The 27,566-nt window shown below is 35.9% G+C and overlaps 2 long non-coding RNA genes across 3 annotated transcripts; one reads left to right on the top strand and one right to left on the bottom strand.

The window, feature by feature from the left end:
- Positions 1 to 234: 234 nt before the first annotated feature.
- LOC137473793 (uncharacterized) lies at positions 235 to 4,829 on the bottom strand. The gene is made up of 2 exons (XR_010998994.1): positions 4,777 to 4,829; positions 235 to 594 (listed from the first exon to the last, which is right to left on the bottom strand). It is a non-coding gene; the product is annotated as an uncharacterized lncRNA (long non-coding RNA).
- A 2,544-nt stretch (positions 4,830 to 7,373) lies between these two features.
- On the top strand, positions 7,374 to 27,177 carry LOC137473792 (uncharacterized). Of its 2 annotated transcripts, none has more exons than XR_010998993.1 (2): positions 7,374 to 7,545; positions 26,949 to 27,177. It is a non-coding gene; the product is annotated as an uncharacterized lncRNA (long non-coding RNA). The 2 variants fall into 2 exon arrangements; XR_010998992.1 differs by having other exon boundaries at positions 7,386 to 7,540.
- Positions 27,178 to 27,566: the final 389 nt, after the last annotated feature.

Genomic DNA, 27,566 nt, shown 5'->3' with positions numbered 1-27,566 from the left:
GGCATGGCTGAATACCTGCCTGCGCATAGGAAGTGGTGAATGAATTCCTTGTTTTGCTTTGCTTGGGACCGCAGCTTCTGCTTTCCCCAATAAACTGTCTTTATCTCAACTCACATGTTTTCCCACTTTTAGCCTTTTCAGTGTTTTCCTCAACCCACTGAGGAGGACTCAGTGAGCATGTGTGGGGCTTAACTGCCTTGTTAAAACACAACAAATACTGCAATCACAACACACTTCAACTTGAAGATGTGGTTCCTTTATTGAGTGCCTGAGAAACGAAAATACATGATCTTTTCACAATTTAATTATAGTAACCTGTATTAATTGTGGTAAATAGGTTAGTAATTTGAACTAAATTATAACAAATAGTCAAGAGACAAAGGCAGAAAAACAACACAGTAGGAAAGAAGAAAGGGAAAAAACAAGGTAAAATACTTCAGAAGAGATTTCAGTCTTCTCTCTGGTGCCTTTGTTTTTCTCTCCTTCCATTATCTTTGGTCACTTGTCTAGATCATGGCTCTTAGAGATGTTCACACAACTGACAGGTCCATTAATTCCTTGAGTCCATTGATTCTCATTCTTTCTTTAAGGGCACTGTCAGGAAGGTATAAAAATTGGTAAAGCTCTTTGGCTCTCGAAGTGCCAGCTTAATATATTCTTTTAGAAGATGTCCAGTTAGATGTTTTAAATCTGCAGCTACAATACCATATAAAAAAAGTTTGAGCCTTATGCTGGTTTTTGTTTTTAATTTCTCCCCGCTGAGTGGTAAACAAAAATAACTGTTAGAAGAGCTGAGAAAAATACAGACCACTGAATACTCCCTCTTTGTGGAGTCTTATAGACCTGTGTCAGATTATTAGCATTTTTCTTTATTTGGCACAGCAGTAAATGTATTTTACATTATTGTTATTATTATTATTATTATTATTATTATTGGGTTAGCATCCTTGAAACCTCTATCTCATTGATTAGATTTGAGTAATAATTTTGAAAGTTATTAAGAAAGCAGTAACTACAGGACATGAATATGCAACCATGTGGTATGATCATGTGAAAAATTTGGAAAACCTGTCTAAAGCAGATGATATTTCAAAGCTCACAGAAACTATTTCAGAACTATCCAGCTACTTATTACAGGAACACTTGTTATTTGTTTCAGTACCCTATTCGAAGCACGTCAAGAGTGTGCTGTCCTTCCAGTATCACCCAGCTCAGTTGTACAGTGTGACAGCTCACTCAAGGTCAGGAAAACAGTGTGTTCTCTCTAAAATACAGGGAAAGGGTTGGGGAGAAAGGAAAGGAATAGGGAGACAGATTTCCAGGTTCAGGTTTGCATGGAGGCTTCTGACACTGGGATGATTTCAACAAGTAATGTCCTGGCTTTGGTGACAGGAAGAAGCAGCATGTACTTGGAGATAAGAACTTGGTCAAATGTGACTGAACATCGTCAGGCTCAGTCCCATGGCAGTTTATTTGAAGATAACTTTTAATATATACTTCATGATCACTTCTTTAGTAAACTGGAAACAGATTTCTGTGTTTGATTTTGTCAAACCTTCAGTGTGCCCTGCAAGGTCTTGTCACTGATGCAGTCCTGATTCTTAAGAATGGAATCATTCAATCATGTCCCAAAGTATTTTGTTGAACTTTTGATTCATAATATTGTAAAATTTTGAAATTGCATGCAAATTATATAGCTTAGGACTTTAATAATGAATTATTGCTGACTGGTTTTCCATTTAAAACTAATGTTATAAGTGGCTTAGTTACAGTAAAATTTGTATTCAAGTGCTCAAAAACATTAATCCTACAATAAAGAGCTAATTTAATAATAGATTAAATGAACATATGATCTGTTTCAGCACAGTAGGTGATCAATGTTTAATACACTCTTGCTAAGTATATGTAAAGTCTAGTCACACCCTTCATTAAGTTATGTTGACAGAGAAGTTCATTTAGTTGGACAAATACCAGGATTCAAAATCCAACTCTTAATTATGTTGTACTATATATGGTGAGTGAATAAGAGTGTGGACATTAGCAGTGAAAAAGACTGTGGACAAATTGATTAACTGCAATTAAAATGCTTGTGTATCTGTAAGACTATCCTACTTGTCTGAAAATGAATACTGCTTTGGTGTGCAGCAAAGCATTTATCCATAAGCTAACTCTATGCAATGCACATTGTAATTAGCAAGATGCATGCTTTGTTTTAATTGCTTCAAACACTGGATCAAACTGGAAAAAATATTACCTGAATAACTGTAACATGTTCATTTTTCTCATCATAAATTTTGGGTTGAAAAATAACATCTCATCAAAGAAACTGAAGAGTGGAAAAGAAAACAAGGTCCGATTTCTTACTGTACATACCTACCTGTGGTAATACCACTGAAAATATCATGATAGCAACAGTTTTATTCATAGGATCTCATGAAAATGTTATTTTCTACAAAATGAAGTATTATTAGACATGTCAAATATGTAGATGGATTTCCATTAAACACCTTATAATTACACAGATTTAGTTTCTATTTGAAATAAATATGTACCTGTATGACAGAAAACTGTAGTGTTTGGGGAGGGCTCAAGTGTTGCATGTGTGCATATGCGTGCGTGTGTGTGTGTACATACACTTCAGAAAAAATTCCTGACTAGTGCAAAAATGAGGCACTAACTGCAGCTTCGCTATTCAAATAAATGACAGCTACCATTGCATCTAACCCTTTTAATAATGGCCACTAATTCCTTGGACAAGTTGAATATGACCAATTAGATTCAAAAGACAGCAATGTAATTAAATGAAATTTACATAAGAGCATCTCTGCTCCCATTCAAACTGCACGAGAATTAAAAGAATAAGGAGGCAGATGGAAGCTTCTCACAAGACTTGTAGATACAGTTTTTCCAGACCTCTGCATTTAAAATAAGGTGAATGAATAAAATCCCCTGACTAATGCAAATTCACCCTGTCTGCTTGGGAGAGAGAGAGGCACCAGAGGCTTGTCATATCTATTGTACACTAAGTGAAATATTTCATCACTTAATTCTGGGTAATCAAAAGAGCTTTACCCTAAGAGTAAGTTTGCTTCATTTGTACCCTATCACTTTTATTCAAAGCACTTCCTCTTTATCTTCCCTTTGTAATAGGAACAATAAAAGAAAATGTAATTTATGCAGGAATGCAACATTTACAAAAGTTTTTAGATCAATAAATTTAGTTTTCATGACACAATGTAAAAGGGATTTGCTATATTGCATGCATGAAAAATGCATTGTTTAGTAATCATTCTGATATTATGTTGTTCTAAATGCAAAGCCTGATGCAACTGTGCTATTAAAATATATTCCAAAGAGTATCCCAGGGGTCTTTCTTGTCATTTTGGTTCAAGCTGGTGCATAAATTTCCAGTTGTAAAGAAATATTCTAAGTTAATCTTCTCGGGAAGTAGCTGAATAGTCCTCATGAGTCCTTGCAAGGCTTATAAAGACAATTTCAGGAAGAACTTTTTCTAGCAAGATGCATATTATATGAATTCAAACACATAATTCTACCTGTAATTAAGTGAAACTGTACTCACAAGTCCCAAGCCCTAGAGTATTTCAATGTAGGCTTCACAGATCAGAATGGAATCCTGAAAACACAAGAAATAGAACAAAATGTATTAATTCTGTTTGAATTTTTATTGTAATTCAAGGTGTATTCAACCTAATTAAATATCCCCAAAGAAATCCACTTTTATATACAAAACTGGGCTTTATCTAGCAAGACACACATCCTCTGAAGTGAAGCAAGATCTCTACTGGCATAAATTTGGAATGTAAGTTCTGTTTTAGTGAAATTTTACACAATTGAAACTGCCAAGAATTAATTATTTATCATTTCCCTGCTGCATTTTGTCTATAGGATGACACAAATAGGAAAACTCTGGCCATTTTAGCAGTGCTTCATCTCCAGTGAAAAGTATCAGGTAGCCAAGTATTTTCACACTTGACAATAGTGATCAAGGAAACTAACACCAATTTATATCACCAAATATCACAGTGATACTGTGAACCAATAAGCTTGGGGTTTTCTTTGAAGACAAGAACTGATCCTCTTCTGTGGAAGGAATCCTGCAAAGAATAGAAAGGAAACAAATGTATATCTGTCCCTACAAACAGGACATTTGGTTTGAATGTGCACAGTCTTTGTATAGGCTGAATATATTGGTTTCTCAAATTCAAAACCATTCTATGAAAGCCTAATTCAAGGAATAGATGAGACTTTATAAAAGATTGTTAGCACTCCTTTTTTATCCTCTTTTAAAAAGTCCTTTTTAATTTTTACTTTTTTATATTATCATAGCACTGTTTTCCCTTACTGAAAGGTTACAACATTTCATGCATCTCATTCTTCCTCCTCCACCCTGTAAATCCTTTGTAGGCACATATATGCCCCTTTTCTCACAGATATTCCCTCTAGCATGGATTATTTCCTTTCCCTTTAATCCTCACAGACTGAGATGCTGCACTTAACAGTCTTACACAAGTTTGCATAGGAAGCCTCTGTTTAGTTGATGTGGATCACATGGCTGCCAGGCTAGTTGGACAGAATTCAGGCTGGATAAAAACTATATATTGTGTAGCAGGGAAAAATGACTAAATTCACATTGTTAGAGCAAATGAGGATTAAAGCCATTTCATTTATAAATCATGTAATTACATGAGACTCAGAAGTATACATTCTGGGTCAATCAAAAAAATCCCAGATGCACACAAATTTATGAACACTTACCTCTTGCTAATACACCAAAGTTATTACTACCCCCAACTCACACTTACACAGCAGCACACTTAGTAAGCCCCTGGTAGCTGCTTAATGCATTGATTGTCCTCTTGCTCTTGGAGAAATGGTCTATGTCAATAAAATAACCAGAGATTATTTAAAAAATATTCAAAAGTAAAAAAAAAACACTTTAAGAAAGGGAAAAAATTACTATTGAGAGGGAAAGAGAATTTTAGAAGTCATAACTGCCTATGCCTTGTTTTATTCAAAGCATGCTGAACTCATTAAAAATAGACAGTAGAAATTGAGTCGTCTTATCACAAAAAACGACTGGTTGTAATTTATGAACCCTATTTCTTAACATATAAAAACTCTTTTTAAAATCACACTTAAAAAAAAAATGTAATTGTAACAAGACACTCCTGTTCCTGTGTGTGAAATATGAAGTATTATTTCATACCTTACTGCACCAATGGCACTTGTCTTTCACTGAATGCCAGGCAAGAAATGATATTCCATTATTCACATCTCACAGTGTCATCTTACTTATCCCACAGGGTCTTTTGGTTCACATATTTTCCTGCATTCTTAGCATTTCATGGGCCACTCTGAATGCAAAGGAGCAATGCAATGTGTGTGCTCAAAGCTCCCATTGGAAGAGTATTTTAGACCTCATCCTGCAAATGTTTTGCTGAAGATTTTTTCCCCATAGTTAAACTTATAAGAGTTGTAAGATTGAAAATTTATGAACCATTTTACAGTTTGTCCACTAACTGCTTTCATCGCACAAGATCATTTTTACTGGTTTTTGATTTTTTTTTCTTTTTGTGTGGCTTTTGTTTGTTCGTTTATTTTTGAATCACAGTGTTCTGGCCTGTTGTGACAGCATAGAGTGCTTAGGAAGCTTTTATATCAGAATGTGCAGATGATGTGCAGGTGATAGAACTAACCTCATTCTGAAAGCCTAGTCTGAGGAATACCAACAGACCCTGAGCACTGACATGCATCAGAAAGGTTTGTCATATTCTGAAGTTTAAATGTAAGGCACTATTGCATTTAAATTTGGCATTGCTCATCTGAGTCCTCCAGATCATTTGTGGAAAGCAAATACAGTTTAACTGGTAAAACCTTGCAGATCTACAGGAACAGAGGAAATAAACATACAGATATAAATGGTAACAAAATGTGTGGCATGCAAACTGATTAAGAATTGGTAAATCTTAAAAGTGTTTTAAGTTGTTAATATTCATTTCAATTTCAAAGAGATTTGGAGCTAAGCTGTTCATTATGTTATTTTTTGAAACTGAGTAGAACTTATTACATCTTTGCAGATATATGTAGTTCTTTCCAGATATATGTAGCTCTTTTTTAATTACTTAACTTTTTCTCTGCTTGAAAGTTATGTTAGAAAATATTTATTGAATTTGAGGTTTTGACCTATTTCTCTGCAGTTATGGATACAGAGTACTGCTGTATTTAGTGCACAGTTGCATTTAGAGGAAAACAATATAAAAATAAACTGTAAAGTTACTTCAGAAAGAACTTTTTAACATGAAAATAATATCCTGGGAGATCTGTTAAATGGAGTCAGAAGCAAGATAACACTTGGTTAAGAAATGAAATTGAAAGGCTTGTTAAGGCAAACCTATGTGTTGGAGCTTGGTTTGAAAAATTACAAAAGCAAGAAGAGTCAGACAAAAATATATACATTTAACTGACCCAAGGATCAAGTAGCTGACCAGCTGGGACATGGATAGATTATATTGTTTGTCTTATGGATGTAGGAAAAAATAATCCAAGTAAAAGAGATTGGTTTGTCTTTCACACTTTAACAATCCACAGAAGAAAACATAAGATACATCAGCAAGAGACTAATAGTATGCCCTGATTCTTTACATCAGGATTATTTTACTTTTATAAGATAGACCAAAACTTCTGTATGTAAAGCTCTCTTTTTTAACCATCAACAAATTTTATCTCATAAAAAAATAGTTACTTGGATAGACGTGAAATGCCATGTTTTAATAAACATTATTTAAACCTTCATTTTTAATTTTGTTTCTCTTCATATCTTGTCATTAAAAATAAATGAATTATTATATTATTAAAATTATTTAATCCAACATTTTAAAAAATTAAATAAAGGGATAATGAAGATCCAAATTAATTTCTGTGTCTGTTGTATTTTAAAACCAATGAAGTGTAGCACTAAAGGCCAAATATTCTGTGCATTGATGGTTTTCCACTGTGCTCGGGACTTCCTGTCATGAAGAATAGTTCATAGAGAAACTTAGCATGTCAGTCTTAGCCTAGTACAGGAGCCTCTGCATTTTACAATGAAACACGCACAAATGTTAGTGTCTGAGAATGATGAAGTTGAGTTTTGCTAACAATACCTAAGAATGTTATTTGTTTTGGTGGCTCAAGATCTCTCAGTTATTCATGTAGCCAACAAACAAGGTATTTTCAACTGATGCCTGTATGTGAACAGTATATGAACAGAGATCCTAAGTCCTCCAACTCCAGCACTGAACATCACTGCTGAAAGTGGTTGCAGCAGAATCCGTGGAGCACAATCATGGCATCATAGAATCATAGGTTTGGTTGGAAGGAACCTTAGAAACCATCTAGTTCTAAACCCCTGCCATGGGTAGGGATGTTTTTCGTTAGACCAAGTTGCTCATCGCCTGGTTCAATCTGGCCCTGAACGCTTCCATGGAAGGGATATCCATAACTTCCCTGGGTCTTCTGCTGGTGTCTTATCACCCTCATAGTAAAGTATTTTCTCCTAATATAAAATCTAAACTTACCCTCTTTCAGTTTGAAGCCATTCTTCCTTGTCCTATCACTACATGACGTAAAATGTCCCTCTCTGTCTCCCTTGTAGGAGAGAGTGATGTTCTCAGGCTGTTCTCAGCTCTCCCCAGAGCCTTTTCTTTTCCGGGCTGAACAGCCACAACTTTCTCAGCCTGTCTTCATAGGAGAGGTGCTCCAGCCTTCTGATCTTAGTGGCTCTTCTCTGGACTTACTCTAACAGGTCCGCATCCTTTACTTGTTTGGTGTTCTGATTTGGAACAATTAAGAAACAAGCTCTTTATTTGCAATGCTAGGCACATGCAAACTCTGTTTACTGAAGTTTAATATCAGTCATAGTCTGGGAATAAATCTTCAGTAATAAGTAGATAAGAATTTTTAATGAACTATTATGTTATTTTTCTACAAAAACTGTAAGGTTGTTAAAACTGAAGTTGTTCATAGGATCTGTTTCCCAGTTTTGATAGGCTGCTTTCTCAGCTGAAAATCTTAGTGAGAGACATCTGTTCCATATGACTCAGAAATACAGTAGCATAATAATGTAATCAATATTAAGTAGCTTACACATAATATGTGGGAAATTATATGATTAATTTTCCTTATTCAATAGTCTATGGAATTTATTACCTCTGATTTGGAAAATTCATGCTCAGGATTATGGCAGGGACTGGAGACCAGTCTTGTATGTTTCCAATTTACTGTTATAACCACCAACAGAGTGTGATGGCTGTAGCCTCTACATTTCTTACATGCTTTACTTTGTGTTTAGTGTGGTAAGAGTTTGGGTTTTCAGAGAAATTGAAAATATTTATTGAAAAACCCCATTTTTTCCAGATATGAATTCTGAAGTACAGGAGAGAGAAAAGGTAGCAAAACAGGTAATTAATCCTACCAGTCCATCTGACAGTAATACATTTCCAAGAAGGAGGAAGATAGCTCTGAAGATGTTGCTATGCAACTGCTTTCAATTGTATATAAATCTGTTAGTTGCTGTTGTTTGTTTCTTTTGCAGCCAGTATTCTCCAAAGGTAAAAAATCTAGGCCTGGAATTGAGAAGTGTAGTCCACTGCTACCATTTGACATTATACATATCAATTTGACATTTGAAATTGTGTAGGTGCTCTTTGAAGCTTAGAAAGCTCTGTGTTGAAATGGTTTCTTCAGTCAGAAACTGCAGCCACACCGTGGCATTGACTTCACCGTGGCATGACCTTTGAGTATAAAGCACAGAGAATTTGAATTTCACCACAGTTTCCCTTTCCCAAAATGCATCTAGGCAGGCTCACTCAGTGTCCCCAAGCAACTGATTCAAATGTCCTTTATCACTGAAAAGAAACACTTTATATTTTGGGTTTTTTACTTAAGGGACCTCCTCTGTCTCAGCCTGACCTGCCTATCAAGTACAATAATACCCTTGAACTGTCTCTCACCCTGTTTCAGCCCATCTCTTTTCTTCATTTCCACAGCACAGTTGTATTGCCTGTGAATTCCCATTACTGTTCTTGGCTGAGATCTGCAGTTTCTCAGACACGGCAGGGAGAGGCATTGAAGAGTGTAATACCAGATTTAGTGTCACTTCACTACTGGGAAAATTAAAGTATTGCTTTATTACTGCTTCCATTGCCAGCCCAGGGCGCATCAGGAGACCTCCCTTACCTCATGGGTGGAAGGAGTTTTGGCTGCTGGGACTCATGACCAGCTGAGAGCTGGTGCTGCTGAGGGTGGCACCTTCCCTACTGTGACCCTGGGACATGCTCTTGGACACCATGAGGTGACCATGGCCAGGGCTGTCCCCCAGCCCACTGGGGACACTTCCAGCTGAGACTTTTGCCTGCTGCCCCTTAGCCATGGGGCCCTGGTGTCTTCCTGTCCCTGTCCCACCCCAGCTTTCTCCTTCTGCCCTGATGGCCCTGCTGATGGGCCCTGGCTACTTGGCCCTGCCCTGAGGACCCTGGAGCCCTGGCTCCCAGTCCCTGGCTTGGCCCTGGTCACCGCAAACAGCAGGCATTGCCTGAGGGTCACAGAACAGCTGGTGGTGGTGGGGGCCAAGGGAGGTCACCACATCCAACCCTCTTGTTCTGGCAGGACATCCTGTAGCAGGCTGCCCAGGGCTCTGTACAACTGGGGCTTGAGGGTTGTAATACTTCCAAAGGTGCAGGCGGCACAAACTCTCCTTGGCTGTGTGGTTTATACCTGACAGTATTCAAACACCTTATATTCCCAGCATATGTCTGGGTGCCGAAAATGAAGTTAAGACTTCTAACTGAATCAGATCTGTGGATTTCATTGTAAGAAGTGTACACTCCTCACTGCTGTCTCTTCACAATTTCTTACATTTTAGACATCTACTTGCTGTGACTTCTGCCTGCCTGCTATACCTCATGGTTCAGAATATTTTGCTTGTTGGAAGCCAAGAGGATGTCCTTCCCCAGAGGTATCATTTTGATCTCCATCTTAACCTTTTAATCTTAACTGTTTCATCTCCATGGGGTGATGACACCAACACAGATTTTTGAAGAAAATCACTACTGTGTTCTTTATATTTAAGAATTTGTTTTTATGGGCAAGAAACACATCTGTTAAAACACATCTGTTGGATCAGTCCTTTCAGAACATACAGTGAGAAAACAAACTGTACAAACCCTAGCATGGATGGGTTAAGTTGTTGCAGAGCTACCAAAATGCTTCTGTATATTTAGAGCACATAAATAAATAATAAAATATCTAAAATCTGTATTCTACAGATTTTTAAGTGTTCTTTACTTTTCAGACTTAAATTTTTAAATTTCACTTTAAAACTCTTGTGTCCCCTTCTGTATCTCTTCTTTTTCTGTAATATAATACATTAATAATAATTCTGTAATCATATATATATACATACATATACACATACATATATATATATTTTTCCCTCTTATTTCTTATTATATTATGAACTATTCAGGACAACATTCTTGAGCCTTCCTGAGATAGTAACAACTAGCACAGAAGTCTGTCAGAAAGACTTGCATGGTCAAGGGAGGTAAATGTGAAAGCTGATCAAGTGGGAAAGACTTTCCAGGTCTGTCTTACTCTTCTGCTGTTGATTTCCTGGTGGTGACTGTGAGTACCTTAAATTAGTAAATTAAATAACATTACTGGTTCCCATCATTTAGTCTTTTCCTCTTTATTTCTCCATAAAGAAGAATTATGACTATGGGACAGTATCTTGGTATTTCTTTCGGTTTATATGTTCACAGAGAATTTTTTATGGATGCAAGATTAAGTGGATTTTTTATTAAAAGAAGTAAAATCACAGAAATTCACCTAATACTTGTGTTAGAGAATTTTGATGCTATCAATAGCTTTTGAGCCTGAGGTACCCTGATATAATTGTCCTCTGCAACAATGGACTTTAGGGGTTTTTTTGTCTGTTCATCATTAGAAAGATTACTGATTACAGATTTCATGACAGGGCATTAGTAATCTTTTAGATTACTTTTAGATAGAAATAATTTAGATTTTAGATTACTGAGGCACTTTGTAAACCAGACATTTTTTCATAGGAAAACAGTGAGTAGAGTGGTAAGGCACAATTTTTACTTTAGTTTTGATAACTAGAAAATACATTGTACAGATAAAAGCATTCTGAGTGATCCTGGTAGTAATCTCTCTGGATAAGTGTATTCATAGATGATGACGGTTGCTATAGAAGAACTTTTAGAAGAATTTTGTTAGGAAACCCATTGAATAGACTAATTGCGGAGTAAACCATCAGACTGAAAGACTGTCTCATGGCTAGGAAAATCTGCAAAGTTGTTTCATCAGTTAAGTAGTTAAAGATGTTAAATGAAGTTAGACAATAAGCAATTAGTGAAGCTGTGAAGTGTATGGTCCTTATACTAAAATTCACATTGTCTTCTCACTTTTGCCATCTTTGCCAACAAAACAAAACAAGAACAATCCCACAAAAACACCTAAGTCTCCTTCCCACAAAAGTACCCCACCCAAAAAAACCAAACCTAAAACCCAAACCCAAATCTCTTAGTGAAAATAGCAGGAAATACATATCTTAATACTAGTCCTTTTGCCCTCCAGTAAAGTTCTGGTTGTTGTAGACAATCTTCCATCCATAAAAAACTTAACACTTTTTTCTTACCTTTATTTTTAGTTTTCATAAATACTGATCTCCTATGTCACAATAAAAATTGAAAAACAAGTTAAAATGAACCTTTTCCAGGTGTTTCAAAAAGTAACTCTTAGAAGAGAAGAAGCTATACAGCCTAAACAAGTCCCATGTGGCCCAAAGCACCCAACATAGCTCTCTGATCTTCAGGGCTCTGCAAACATTTTAAGTTACTGAGGATCTACTTGTCTCTTTCTTACCCTCTCAATACTCACCCAAAAGCAGCCCAAACCCTGAAGTGTATAGCTTAAGGCTGAGATTATTCTTATCATGGGTGCTACAGCCATAGGAAAGGAACAGTTCTCTTTATCACTAAAGAGAACTTGGAGATACTACTTATGTTTCTGACATACTTCCAGTAAAGTCAATGAAAAGATTTTCCTCTATCTACAGGAAGAGGACCTATGTACTTTAAATATTCTCACAATTTTTCAAGATGTGATAAGGTAGGTGAACAAGGTTTTTTGCATTATTATGTCCTGTCTGTTCTTCCTGTGGAAGTAATTTGTACAATAAAGAATATCTTCAAGTGTTACAAAACCTTCACCTGATTCTTATCATCATCAAAACATGAAAATACTTGTTTGCCATTTTAGCAGCTTCAGGCAATACCAAATATAAAGTTTTTTTCAAGTTACTGGATAATGGCTCATCCTGGGAGCAATCCAAGGTGTAGTTGTTGAGTCTTTTAATTCTTTCTTGAAAAGATGCCCTAAGAACTTAATTTTATCAACAATATCAAGATATTCAAAGTATATAGGTAATTATTAAATTTTCAAATTTTGCTCAATATTCCTATCCTTTTTTTGCTGTGCAACTGTGTCAGGTGGTTCTTCAATTTTTGCTGTTAGGGAGGTTATATTTAAGAAAAGAATTGGATTATATGCTAGCAAGTTACTGTTTCCTGAGCCAAGAGGTTTCTTGCTATCCTGTGTTTCTCTGATTCTTATACTCTAGTCCAAAAAGACGTTTCTCTATCTGACTAGAGGACTGGAGTCTGTTCCTCAACCGGAGCAAGAAGCTCCGCATCTTGAACAGTTTATCCCTGAGATATTGCTTAAGTCTGTATAAAGTCACATAGCACTAAAGCTGTGAAGGTCCTCTGCTCCCTCAAAGGATACTAGGGCTTGTAAGACATGGATTTATATGTAACAACTTTGGAATATTACACCATGCAGAACATAACAGCATCAGTTTTTCCTGTGAGTGAAACTGCTGATAAAGTCTCAGGGAAGAGGTAAATTTCTTCCTCCAGCCTCCATACGCTCCTGCCTTTGATGTCTTTTCTGAACTACTTACATTGACTTCAATTGCAAATCCAGCTCATTATGTGCTTTGAGCTATTCACTTCAACAGAGCCTTTTGATTAACCAGAATCTAAGCGTGTGACTCTCCGTGGTGTTCCCTAATTCATGGTAAGCATTAAGAACAAGTTGCTGCTGTAAAAGACAGAGGATCAGACAAAGCTTTTATATACATCAGTTACCTACTACTGCAGGCCTTGTTTGAAATTCCTAGTGCTTCACAACATTCTACCATGCAGCTTTGTGTCACACTGTAAAGGGAGTACCAGGCTGACTACACAGATGTTCCTGCAACCCCTACGCAACTCAGGCCTTTACCACAGAGAGCACCATCCTCCTTAATGGATTCTATGCATAATAAATACAGACTTAATGATGAATATCTAAAATCACTCAGGGTGATAAGGCTATTTTATCATCCTCTGCATGTTGTAAAGGGAGAAAATTGAGAGACATATGCCTTTAAACTGCAGAGGGAAAACTGCTAATTTCCTGTGTGTGCAGAATATTTTCATGGTTTGTTTGCTTTTATAAATATTTGTTAGCACCTGAACATCTTTGAAGGGTTGGACATTGACAGTCATTCCAAATAGATAAGCCTATTTACAAGAGAGATGGTGAATGTTGTTGTATTTTTCTATCATCTTGTGTTATACTTACCTTGGAAGAATTTGGTCATCTAAACATTATTATAACATATGAGAAAAGCTGGAAAATTTGAAAATTCTATTCTGTTGCAAATGCAGAAATTTTTATTGTGATAGTAAGTAATTGATGAAATAGTTATATTAGTAATTAGATTAGAAATTTAAATATGTATATTGTAAAATAACAATATTACTTCAATTTATTTAATTTGAGGAATGTGATGTAAATAATAGACTATGTAAAAAATACCAGATAATATTACATTGTGACAAAAAGTGTCATATTTTATTTCATTATATTACTTTGACTTGATATAATGCACAGTTGATGTTGTTTAACCATTACAGTACATCGAATTAGCATAAAAATTTGCACATTTTGACTTTGTTGAACTAAGAGTGTTTCATAAGGTCAAAACAAAATATGTTAACATTAGCAGAATATGCTACTTCGGTTATTTCTTGTACATTTAAAAATTAATCAAGTAAAAACCTTCAATTCCATCAAATCATAATTTTCTAAAATGATGCAGCAAAACCTTTTCTAGCAACAGTAAAATACATCTGAGGAATGTTAGGTTAATGAGCCTCATCTCCTTTGTCTTTATCCAGGCAATACACCTTTACAGCTGCTGAGGATCTGTGCTAACGTTCCTCTTCATCCTCTTGTCAGCCCATGCTTTTCCTTTTATCATGATACTGGGAAAGCTAGGCTGAACACCTCGGCTTTACATTTTGGTTTTGGTCACTCTGATCTCTGTCACAGCGAATTTCTTAGTCACAAGCCAGCTGCTGAGAAAACTGTCTGACACTCTCACAGGTCTTTCTTTGATGTCTGACATTCCCAGTTCCCCAGAGGAATGCACTTGTCATGAGAGATCATGATCAGGGAGACTGGGAGCATCTATTAGGTTGCCAAGGCCAGTCACATGCTGGCCTTTAAAGAGAAGGACTGAGACACGGAGCCTCAATTGTACTCAGCTGGGGGCCAGCACTGAGACCAGGGATGCAAGTGATGCACTTTTGATGGTCGGGTCTGGCAAGCACTTACAGGTTATTGCATCCTGCCAAACATGAATATCTGGAAAGAGAAGGTGAAGAAGAAATAAAGACCTGAAACATCTGATTGTATTCTACTGATCTAGTGGTACTGCCAGGGTGCCCTTGAGAGATGAAGCCCTGGGGAGGGGAGCAGGGACCACAGGGGTGGCTCATACAGGCTGTTTAGTCAGGGGCTTCACCATGCAGGGCCTGTCCCACCCAGTCAGGAGCAGGACACACACGGGACACCGGGGCAACCCCAGCCTCAGGAACGAGACACAGCCTGAGGTAGGAGTGGGACATGAGCCCATGGACTAGGCAGGGCAGGGCTGTGGAGACTGGCCCTGCTGCAGCATTTCTGGGCAGGGAGAGATTCCAGGGGGCTGGAATGTGGTCTTGCAGCATGGGAAGGATGGGGGGAGCCACAAGCAGAGCTGGACAAGGACAGACAAGACTATTGACGACGTCCAGATGCTAAGAGTACAGTACTGTGATCTGTTAATGCAGGTAACTCTCTTATTAATTGTAAATCTTTATCAGATGACTATTGGAGGAGAAAATGAAGCTTTAAATCAATGATAAAGCTTTTTCTTTTTCCTGCAAACTCACCTGCATGAATTTGACAAATATTGGTGATAATGAAAAGAAGGTTTTCTTTAGTACCATCTAGATGTCCTTAAGAGACATACCCAAATATTCTAAAAAAATCCGAGTTTGGTCTTGAACCAAAGACCTCCATGCATTCTCCGCAAAATTTTAAGTGAAACACACAACAATGCATGAGAGAGCTACAAACTGCCCATCAGGCCCTGAGAATCAGCTATGGTTCAAAGGTCATCCTCTGGAGCTCACTGCTTCCAAAAAGTAGGTGGTAGTTTAGCAAAATAAGGGTTCCTAGGATGTACAGTAGATGTCAACAAAGACATACAGAACTGGAATTTTGTGTTCTTTTCTTTCTAATAGTTTTATTAAAATATGAGAGACTGTATTTGAGAACCTTTCATACAATCTCTTAATGTGATACAAAACGAAAACAAGATTTTCAAGAAACCAGCCTAAATTGGTTTCTAACTTCAGTTGATGATAGCTGTAGACAAGCACATGCTCAGTGAAAGTTAGCCTTTCTGTACTTGTTTCAAGCAAGGGTAATTGGGCTTCATGCAGAGTAAGAGCAGGGAAGCTGGCAGGATTTCCTTCACAATGCTACTGCCCAAGAGATATGCTTTTACTTGTTTGATGCAGAATAGCTGTTGTCTCTGTGGAAACAAATACGTGTTAGATTCTTGTACAAGTAGGAGTTCTGGAAACTCATTTAAAGTTGTCCCTGTGCTTTAAAAAGGAAATATTGATCTATTTTAAACTTTCAAAATTAAGTTGACTTTAATGGCAGTGATTTTAGTGTCACATGGAAAAAAATTACTTTGAACGAGGTTTGAATACCTCTTTGTTGTCAATAATTTATGATTCATAACTGAAATATACTTCTATATTTAATGCTCAGAATAAATATGGGATCTTTAACAAGAAAAAAGAACAAAATTGAGGAGTGACTGTTACACACTGTTAATATGATACAAAGAACTCAGACCCTGGGGAACTATTTTTCAACCCTAAAAATACCAACAAGATAGTGTGATCTAAGACTTGTAAAAGCAAAATAAATCTAAGAGCTTGGAACTGACTTTCTAGTCTCCAAGAATATAAATTGCTGCAGCTTCTTGTGTTGACATTTATTTACCATTTTGCACTATGAGAAAGAGGCTCAAGATTAGAACAGAGAAAATTAAATTATGTTCCTGTTCCTTTGGCTACTGGGAGGATTGTGTTTTAGAGATAGCTTTAAAGGTACACGGTCACTCTTAAAGGCCAGTACCTCACTTAATGTAGTTTATTCATAAATGAACTGTCCTGGAATCACTCAGCCAGAACTAAAAAATCCAACCATTTTGTTGCCTACTAAATAATTGCTTATCCCTGAGGAACATTTAGAAATATAAATAGTATGTAGATGATGTTGTCACTTTAGGGGCTGATAAAAACTTTGTATTAAATTCAAAAGTCCAACTAAGGATGCAGCTAAGACGTGCAGCAGTTCCATATCCAAAGCAGCACTGTTTTAAATTAGGTGAGATTTTCCACAAATAGCACTACAATGAAACAAAGATAATTTACTGTGTTCTGGCTAGACTGAATTTCCTGTCTACAAAGATTCATTGTAGCTCTTTGCAATGTTAAAAGCCTTAAATATCTTTTATTAATACTGCTCTAGGTAGAATTTCTATATAACATTTAGGCATGTGCTTGGACCAAATAAACAGCTGAGCAAAGATAAGGGGGATGAGATGGTAATAAAATACAAAAGTTTTTAAAAGGAGGGTTCCTGCATAGCTTTGAATATATATTAAGCATTTAGGTAATAAAATATTTATACCCAGGTTTCAGGCCTGTAGGAAATGACAGTTTTCATAGCTGTTTCACTGACAGTGATTGATCCAAAATACACTGTTTATTTTATCCTGATACAAAATATATTTTGTTTCTTACAAGTCGTGCTGAATTTATTAATAGATTTTTTTTCTTTTCTCTCAAGTTCTTATAGTCTAAATTTCCCTGAGAGAAGACAGAGAGGAATATGTAAAAATTACCGAATAAAGCGTGGAGGTGGAAAATATTAATTAAGTGTTAGAGAACTGACATATCATAAAATTAGTATGAAAAATGAGTAATACAAAAAGAAGCACTGTGCAGCATGAAGTAATTTGAGTATTTTGAACAGGGATCAGTGCCAGAAAATTCTACCTCCTAATAATAATGTAAGGAAGATTTAGAAAAAAAAAGACATATGAAACTGGGAACCACAGAAATTTATTCTGTCTGTTATTCTATTACATGTTGAGAACTGTGATAATTCTGGTTTTGAAGACTGGTTTTCCACTGAGAAATGTGTTTTAATTTAATTGCTGATTTTTCTGGGAAAGGCCAACCAGTCAGCAACTGCAACTCCTTCCTCTTCACTGCCTCAAAGGAAGGGGCCTTTCCATGCAGACATGCAGGGACAAGCATGGTTGCTGAGTCTCATATGACTCATGGTAAGAAAAGAGCTTTTTCAAGCCCTCTCCCAGGCATCCTCTGGGATTGTGATTGCAGTCACACAGAGACTCACTGAAATCATAGGCATTTTTCTTCAAGACCAAATCTATTTCTATTTAAAACGGCTTCCAAAGCCATGTTTTGTGTGAGAAGTGCAGCTTAGACATCTCTCTACCACATCTTAGGGTATGAGCTTTGTAACAAACTAGGAAAGAACACAATCACAGTTTTAGTGTCTGTGTGTCAGAAAATATCTTGATATTGTTCTTACATTGCTTCCATATGTGATGCTTATTAAATAGGAGATATAAACCATAATCAAAGATAAGCATAGGATGTCTTGTGCAGATGTCTCATTTTGTTGATTGCTGAGGAGGGTTCTTGGGTAAGGCAGCTACTTTAGTCACTCTGGAAGAGCAATTACCTTGAGCTGCAGTCATTCAAATGGGGCTGTAGTGCTAGATCACATAGGCAGTTTAGGAACAACAAGAAAAATTGCTGTGTCTGGAACAGACTAAATGACACTTCAGCCCAGAATCATGTCTTTGATAGGAGCCATCTCTAGAAAAAGATGATAAGAAAAGGCTCCATATAGAGTGGTGCTTCTCTTGATAAATGTCCTTGGTTTGGAGAAACTGTAGTGCAAGTATTTCCTGAGGTGAAAGCTGTTGCTGCATTTTTTGAATAACAGTCCTCAGCACACTTTTCATCCATGATTTGTGTTACTGTCTTTGCAAGCATTTATACTTTTGACATGCACAGCACCTCATGACAATGTTCCATAGGTTTATGACCTGTGTGGAGAAGTTTGCTTCCTTTGTTCATTTCAAGCCTTCAGCTTATTTAACAGGAGGGTATAAAGTATAACCACAGATCAATATTGCAGAGACACAGGGCCATAATGGAACCTCCTAAATGCAACTGAGTAAAAATAAGGTAGAAACTTAGAATATGATGAAATGATTCTTGTCATTATAAATCATCTATTCTCTCCTAAATTAATATCCCTAAAGAAAACAGGATCAAAAAATAAATTGAAACATGTTAAATACAAATGTACACCAGGTCAAATATCTTCCTTGAGTGACCCCATTGACTTCCCACTTAACAGAAACATCTCTTAACAGGCAGCTCAGAACTCTAAAATTCTTGTCATTACTGAGACTGTCCAGCCTTATTTGTAGTTGTAGTAATAGAAAGATTTAAGTGAGTTCTCTGCAGCTCTAGGGGTAATTGAGCTCTTTTCATTAGCTTGTTATTGGAGGCAAATGCTAATAAATAATAGTGTGTTTGTGGTAGAGTACATAAGAGCTTCCTCTCAGGTACCTGTGTGTGAACTCCAAGACTGTCTGAACATGTACACTAGGACACTGGGCTGTTAAACCTTAAGACTTTTTCTCTTGTAAGAAGTAAAGAGGATGTAGCAACAACTCTTTCAGGTGATAAATCATGTTAGCTTGGACATTCTTCTGAAAACTGGAAGATTACTAATTCAAGTGGGCTTGGTTTATTTATTTTTTTTTAACTGGCTTATAGAAAGGTATATTTTCAAAAGCCTATGTTAAGCCTTTAGAACATGGTGAGTGTCTTTGTATATGAATAAAAAAGACATCTCCTTTCTATTATTGAAGAAATAAGTGATCTCCCTCTCCAGTCTGCTACTTAGAATCTTTTTCTTTAGAGATTTCTTTAATAAAAATTGTTTGCTTGAGCTGGGAGTGTGTTAGTGTGTATTGATATTTTGAGCACCTGGTTTTTCAAAGCTGTAAAAGGAACTGCATTACAATCAAGTGGCTGCATTTTCCAGAGTTTGACAGAATGACATTTCTCACACCTTAGTCCTAAGCTTTTAAACTTGCATGTTCTAACTTTCCAATGGTGACAAAAGCAAGTAACAAAGCAAATCTTGCAACAGAAGCACTAAGTTATGCATTCCTAATGTCTGCTCACTCAGGATTTTCACACACAATTCAGTGATCTTTGGCTTTGTATTTTCCAGTAGCTAGGGCAGCATAGTGGAGGAGCTTTCCTGTCAGCATTAGTAAAGAATAGAAGAATAGATAAGTCTGCATATTTATCACAACTGTGGTCATTTTCAAAGTGTAGCATTATTAATTAAAAGACATGTTTACATTACCAAATTTTCTTTCATTTCATTAATTACCCCAGACACTTCAGGAAAAATGGGGTGGAAGTGCAAGTTTTTGAATTTTTGTGAGGTTCATATAAAGGCAAGTTATAGTAACCTCTATAAAAGGAGAAGAAAAGGAGGGAGAAAAGCTTTAAGGGAGTTTGCAAATAAACACTCTTCTTTCCTTTTCTCTTCCATGTTGGATCTTTGTTTAATCCCTAAACACCATGCATGTACCATAATGGTTATTATACAAATATATGCTACTTTAGGTGTAAATGACAACATTTATAAACTTAAAACTAAGGAGTTCTTCCATTTAAAGACAATGTGATTTTCCTGTCACAGACTAAGTACATCTAACATACAGTCTATGGCATCTGAATATAGAGAGAGATTAGAAGGAAGGTTTTGGTACATTCCCAAAAGAATCTGAAACCTTAGTTGTTTTGTTATACACTGTTTTAATATTATTGTTGCTATCACTTTTTGGTTTTCCTTATCTCATTTCAGTTTTTCTAGTAAACTGTTATCTCAACCCATAACCTCTGCCTTTTTCACCAGAGGGGGTGGGGGAAGGAAAGTACCTGCTTGAGGCATAATTTTCAGCTGGTTTTAAACCACAACAATTTTAAACTTAAATGTTTTCTATTTATTCTTTTAAATAAAATTCTGTAGGAAAATATTGATGCTGATGCTAACTAAAAAAGAAAAAAGAATATGACAGCCAAAAGTCTAAGCCCCTCGTTTGAATAGGGTAATAAGAAGGTCTATTTGAATTATCCCCTAACACTATTAATTATCAATTGTAACATACATTTAATCTGCATTCTGGACATCTTTGGTGACCGTGCAACAAGTAGCACTGAGAATCTTTTAAGAAGCATTTCCAAATCATTGCATTTATCTATTATCAAGTCACAAGAGCAGATGGGATGTATGAACATAATAGGCCAGGTTTGATTATGATGAAGACTATATGTGTGTGAAATTTATTTAAAGTGAATAAGTCCTTGAGGTGTCCACCTTCTGCTCTCTTTTCAGGTGAACTGTGCAGTTTACCCAATGTCCAGTTCTGGGTAGACATGGAAAACCTGACTTTCAGATTCCTCTTTATGGCAATGCAGATGAAGCTAGTGTGTTTGAAAAGAATGGGGGCAATAGAGAGATGGCCACAATCTAACAGAAGCTGAACTGTTGAACAGTAAAGCAAAAAGAAATTGAAATGTCCCTGAGTGAATTGGAGAAATTCCTTCCTTTTAAGTAAGTCCTGAAACGAAACTTGTCTTTGGATTTCTCCAGACATAATGATGTTCTGCACACCATTTTCATGACTTTGCACAGGAACAGTGTAATTCCACCCTGCTTCACTGTGGACAAGGAACAGTTCATTTACTCAATATAAATTCTCCTTTTTGCTTGAAAAATATCTGTGGCTATTTCACATTTTTGTTCCAGTTTAAAATATGTGTACAAACTTATTTAGACCCAAGAAATGTGAATGAAATGAAAGTGACTTCTCTATTTTCATCAGTTAGACTTGATCAGTTCATTTACTAGAAAGTTAATATGGATGGTTTGAATCACCTAATAATCTGACCAGTGAGCTGAAAGAAAGATTCTGGATGTAAATGGCAAAGTACAAATTTTATTTTTAATACCAGGTAATTTCCTTATGGCTAGGAAGCTCTGCTGGTGCAGAGAAAGAAGAAGGAAACTTTATGTGCATTGCAAGCCAAGCAAGTCAAAGTCCCTTATCTGTTTCTTCATTTGCTAATTAGCTCCTGCCCCTGTTGATCTACAGATATCCCTGCATGAATACAGATATTTATAAAAAGTGGGACAAAGATGAACTGCAAAGTGGGTTTATGGGCAAGACACTTTTGATCTTGACTAGTTCTTTTGAAAGATTTGTACTTTTCATGTTTTGTTAAGAAAGAAAAAACAATTCAATACTACATTTATCAAAGATATATTGTCATTAAAATGATATTAATAACTAAATGAATTCTACTGCTTTTTTAATTTGATCATTCAAGAATGTAAGAATGCAAATTTGTCAGATATTTAGCTTAAATGTACTTAAAATTGATAGTGAACTCTCCTTCCTTTTTCTTAGCACTTCATAATGCTTCTTATTGCCAGCTGAACATGTAGCCCATACTAATAACAGAAATTTTTTGACTTGTTAAGATTCTCCTGCTACAGGATCTTTCTCTAGGGAGGACACTATTCAACAAAATCTGAAGCTCCCTCATGTTAAGGAGATAATTCTACCCAATCTATCCACTTCAGTTCCTTCCCTCAATAAAAATGACAATATCCTAATGCATAACACTTGAGAATAGAAATTGAAATAATCATTTATAAATTTATCCACAGCTGACAGCTTTATTAATCTCTGTAGCTGTTGTCATTTGATAAAGAACAACATATGATAAAAATTCTGCAAATTACCTAATTAGGCATTCTGCAGCAGAAGCTCTGCTATTATAAAAACCAGTAATCAGGTAGAAGACCAAAACAATAACATTTGTCTTGGAAGAGAAAAGCTCTTTGAGAATCTTCCTTATTTATGGTGATCTAACTACAATCAAGGAAAGAATAATGATTCATAGTCAATGGCAGTAATCTGGCATGTAGCTATTACTGCTAACAGATGAAGAAAAATTCTTGTGTTTGACAGGAAATCCCTCTTTCAAAACTACCCTGGAGCACATTTGTTACAGCATACACAGAAATATATCCTAGAACCAGTCCTAGAAGCAGTCTTCATCAGGAGAGCAGGACTTGGAGGAAGGGATCAGAAGACTTTCTTCTTTCCTCTGTCTTTTGAGTGAGAAACCTAACTAATTTCACTAGAGATATCCAGTGGAAATCCTTTAATGCAATTCCTTCTAAACATTAATAATGCCTGAACCAGTAATGTATTTTGTCTAATGGAGATGGTGTTTCTGAGGTCATTGTTTGGCATCTTAGTATGACCTAGCTGCCAAATGTTAGGACAAAATAGGGCTTTGGTCCTTTGAGAAACTGTGACTAAAATTGTCCTGGTCATGCAGGACACTCAATGGCTCATTAACAGAAGATATCTCCTGGAGGGAGTATGGGTCTTGGAAGAGATAAAGAAAACTGCCCAGTTAGCAGAGGATAACTGCCCCACTTTTAACAGATGGTAATTGAATACACATCCAGCTAAACTAAGACAGTTCTCTAACATAATTTTCAGGCATAATGTATTTTTTCATTTTGCCTTAAATACTTTGTTCACTCTTGCAGTCTGACAATGCTACAAAAGAATTGCCAAGACATGAAACTGAAAAGATACAATTCAAAGACTTTTTTTCTCCAAAACAGAAAGGTCTTAATTTTTGTGTAATATTCAGGACAAATAGTATGTGTCAATACCCTGGTATTCTATATTGAATTGTATTGATGTTTGTGTGTTTATTTCCTTCTTAATTGCAATGCTGTGAATATTTCTGTTTTTCTTTTTAATTTTTGCTGGAGTTTTTGCCAGTTTCCTCCATGCCACAACACAGTAAATTGGGATATTCAACAGGAGATTACTCCTTGAATGTATGCAGACTTTTTAAAAAGATTTTCTTCTTTCGAAGCTAAATTGTGTTCCTCTATTTGCTGTAACTTTCTTCTCTGAAAATGTCAATGATAAACATAATTCTTTGGTTTTAAGTGCTAATCTGGGGATAATATTAAAGCTTGTGATAACAAACTACATTCAAGTTATGTTTTTCAAGGGCTCACAGAATATTCTCTGTTTATTCTGTGAAAAAAGAACAAATTTTATTCCAGACAGAAAATTATATTAATACCCCATACAAATATTGAACAAGAGACCATTTATATTATTTCTACAATAATAAATTGAGTATTTTAACTTTTCCAACTTAGGCTTCTAAATACATGTACAGACATGAGTCATACCTTGGAGTTAGGAATGAATACAAGAAAAATAGGATATTTATCTGCTTATAATGGATTTTGGCAAGAGATGTGGATACAAAAATAATATTCATAATAATATTAATAACAAATTTCAGGAAAATGTACCTGACATCGGTACTGGGTTCCTCATGACTAACTCAATTCATATACACTTAAAGGAAAAGCTGAGAAGATAATAAACTGTATTACAAATGCTTAAGATCATGGTTTTCCTTTGGGAGAGGCATCTGAAACCACATTTTTTGGAATTTGGAAGTGTCCAAGGTTTCAAAACATGCCTTTTAGCGCATTCAGAAATATTTTATACCTTTTGAATTTCTCTGGATATAATTTTGTGGATCTATTTTTACTTACTTTTCTAGATTTCTTTAGAACTGGAAAAATCCCATTATATTCTCTCATAATAGTCAAGTTTCAATTTGCTCTTAATTAAAAGATGAACTCTACTTTGAAGATCTTCTGTGAGCTATTGACTTTTAAGTTCTCCTGTTAACTGTTGACACTTCATTTGGGAAATATGCCAGAGAAGCACCCCCTACCATAACTCTACAGACCTTGTATTTTCATTCAGCTACACAGCTGTATAAAATTCTTAGCAATTTGAGAAATCCATTTGTTTTCTCTATTGCTGCTAGTTTTTTGAGTCCAAAATAATGAAATGTTATGAGTAGAAAGATTGGGGAGGATTTTTGTTGGTTTTGGGTGTTCTTTTTGTGCGTGAGAAAAGCCTCTGGCAACATTAAATACAATACAAAAAAAAAAAAAAAAAGATAAGATCTAAGCAGAAATAAAATCTTAAAATAGTTTTTCATGTTTTTGTACAGTAAAATGAGTACAAATGACATTAGTAAAGCCTGTAAATGTGATCTTTAGTAACAATTACATTATAGTGCAAAACTTAAGTATAATTAAAAGCAAATGAGAAGACCAAGTTGTCATATAAGATTATCTCTTATTTTTCATTATTTTTTTTCCTTTTTGATAACTCCACCTCTCCAAAGTTTTCTTTTTGAACACTTAATCTAAGAAAGTGTGTACTCGAAGTAGTTCTTATCCAATATAATACAGAACAGATGAGAAATGTAAAATAAACTAAATATTCCTTTAGAAAGAGTCTGTTATTTTTATGCTGTGAAAATGTATTTAGATATGAATTTCCAAAGGCTACTATTACTGTAGTACATTGGTAATGTTTTGGAGCCAAAATGGGTAATCCTTTTTTTTGTTGTTTGTTTGTTTCTGTTTCAACATTTGTTTGTTGAAACATTTGCATTTTTCTCTGATATGACTGTGCACCTCTATTTCAAGCTTAGTTTTAAAATCTGAAATATATTGGATGATTTATTGGCTTTCTGGACTTAAGTCCACCCTGGAAATTGGCATAACCTGACCTTGCAATGTTGTATCTCTCTGCCCTGTTCTAGCAATTTGAATGAGACCCATATTTTAATAGCCATTTATAGTGCTCCCAAATGCCAAACCTCGTCAGCTTGGCTATGGCTTTTACAATTATGAGTGGAATTGCTTCCTTGTGCTGAGGAATGGCTTTTACACTATGCTATAACCTGATATAGATTTTGCTGTATTTCCTTACTTTTTAGAGCAAGAGTGAGAAACACATCTCACATCAATTATGACTTTATTCTTCTTCTATCCTTGCCTCCTCCCACTTACACTTTATGGCTTGATTGTTAGGCTGTTGGTGTCTGGGCTTGTAGCAAAGTCAGGTCTTCCAGATTCTGCTTCTCCCTTTCCTAAGCACAGCACTAACATGGAGATTCTGTTTCTTCATTGTCTTTCAGAAAGGTTTTATACCAGAATGAATAGCAAGCTGGGAAGGAAGCTGCCAATTTCCTTTACTGCTGGAGGAATTGAGAGAAGACATTGAACATAATTTTTAATTCTGGTTCCTTCCTATCAAGAAATTCTACCAAGAATTTTGTTTATAAGCAGGCTGAAAGGAATAATACTGCCTCTAAGAAGTACTTGTTCTACTAATATATCCTCTTTCCAGTGTCGTTTTTCCAGATATATCCATTTTGCTGGCCTCTGTGAGAAGAGGCTGAGGCTGCTCCCTTACTGGACACATCCAATTCCACCTGGCTTCAATGAACCCAATGCAGGGCACAGCTGAGCTTATTAGCAATGATAGTGGTGCCTCAGGGAAAATATATTTAAGCAAAGCCAGAAGACACCACATGGTCAGTGGAAGAGGAAACAAAAACAGTGAAAACAATAGAGGTAGCACAAAAGTTAAAGGAGGAAGCAGTGCTCTATAGGAGGATAGGTTTTCCGTGTGGTCTGTGGGTGACCTGCACTACAGCATGTTTATCCTTTTACTTAGTCCAGCTATCTTTTTAATGAGAAAATGCCAGCATGAGCCAACCTGAAGTATTTTACTACTCAGATATGTTTAATGAACATGATTGAAAAACATGAGAAAGAACAGAAATTTTGTGGGATCTGAAAGTAAAATATTGTAAAAAGTGAGTAGTGAAAAGTCTGACAATCCCCAGTGCTCAGAGCAACAAAAGTAATGGGGTGAAATGGTAGTTCCTGTTGTCATGTAATCATTATCAGTTCTCTGTAGGTGTTGTGTGAAGCTCCAGGAAGCTGGGTCACCTTCTGAAAATTCCAGATGTGCTGAGGCAGCGTCCATGGAACAGGTACTGTTTGTACTGGGTGAATTGGTTAATCAGCAGGAGATGCCCTGTACAGAGTCAACTGAGAAGAAACTCAACTATCATGTTTGCTGAAGAAAACTTTCTTTAAAATTTTCCCACTATTGTGTTAGAATTATTGTGTCTTTGTGTTACTGACCTTCTAGGTGTGTCCACATAATGTGTCCTCTGAGTTGTGTTTGAACTTACTCTTGGAAATAAGGCTGATAATGTGTATTTATACCAGTTCTGAGTTAGGATAAGTAAGAATTTTTGACTTCTGCTGAAATCGTGCATACATTTCAGTATTTGCTATTTCCCCACTCTGCCATGGTACTTACTGCAGTGTTTATTTCTCTCCAGGTCCCATTAGAATGAAATGTGCTGTCATCAGAAGCCATGAAGTGCATCATAAAATGCCACATGTTGGTCCTACCAGTAATAGATGCAACTCCAGGACTTCAGCAAGGTGTCCTTGCTCAGACCAGAGTTGGTGCCTTGAAATATTAAGAAAAAATTTCTCATAAAAAATTAAATCAAAAGTAAAAACAGTAACTCATAAATAAAATTCCAAATTCAAATTCGCATAAAAGAGTTCCAGTAAGCCTCTCTGTAATACTTCTGGACCTAATTTCTTGAAAAATTCAAGAAATATAGCAACAAGTAACCAAACAGATAGTAGATTTTGGTTTCTACAGTAAAACTGATTTTAGCTCAGGGATATATGTGTAAGCAAATATGTGAAAGCAAAGACTTCATACCAAAACAGACAGAAGGTGGGAGATATTGAAAGTATAAGGCTATTACTAAACTTCAGGCTAAGATTACAGTTGTGGATATATGAATTATAATAAGCTACTGGTAGTAAAAAAAAAATTGAAATAATTCAATTTAATTAAAATAGTTTATTATCTCATGGAATTACATTAGCTATAAATCTGGAAGTTTTTTAAAAATGTATAATTTTTTCCCAAAATATTT

This window comes from Anomalospiza imberbis, chromosome 5 (assembly GCF_031753505.1).
Source record: "Anomalospiza imberbis isolate Cuckoo-Finch-1a 21T00152 chromosome 5, ASM3175350v1, whole genome shotgun sequence".
Taxonomy (NCBI): Eukaryota; Metazoa; Chordata; class Aves; order Passeriformes; family Viduidae; genus Anomalospiza; species Anomalospiza imberbis.
Note: the sequence above shows the minus strand (reverse complement) of the source record. Positions and strands in the feature narration are given on the sequence as shown.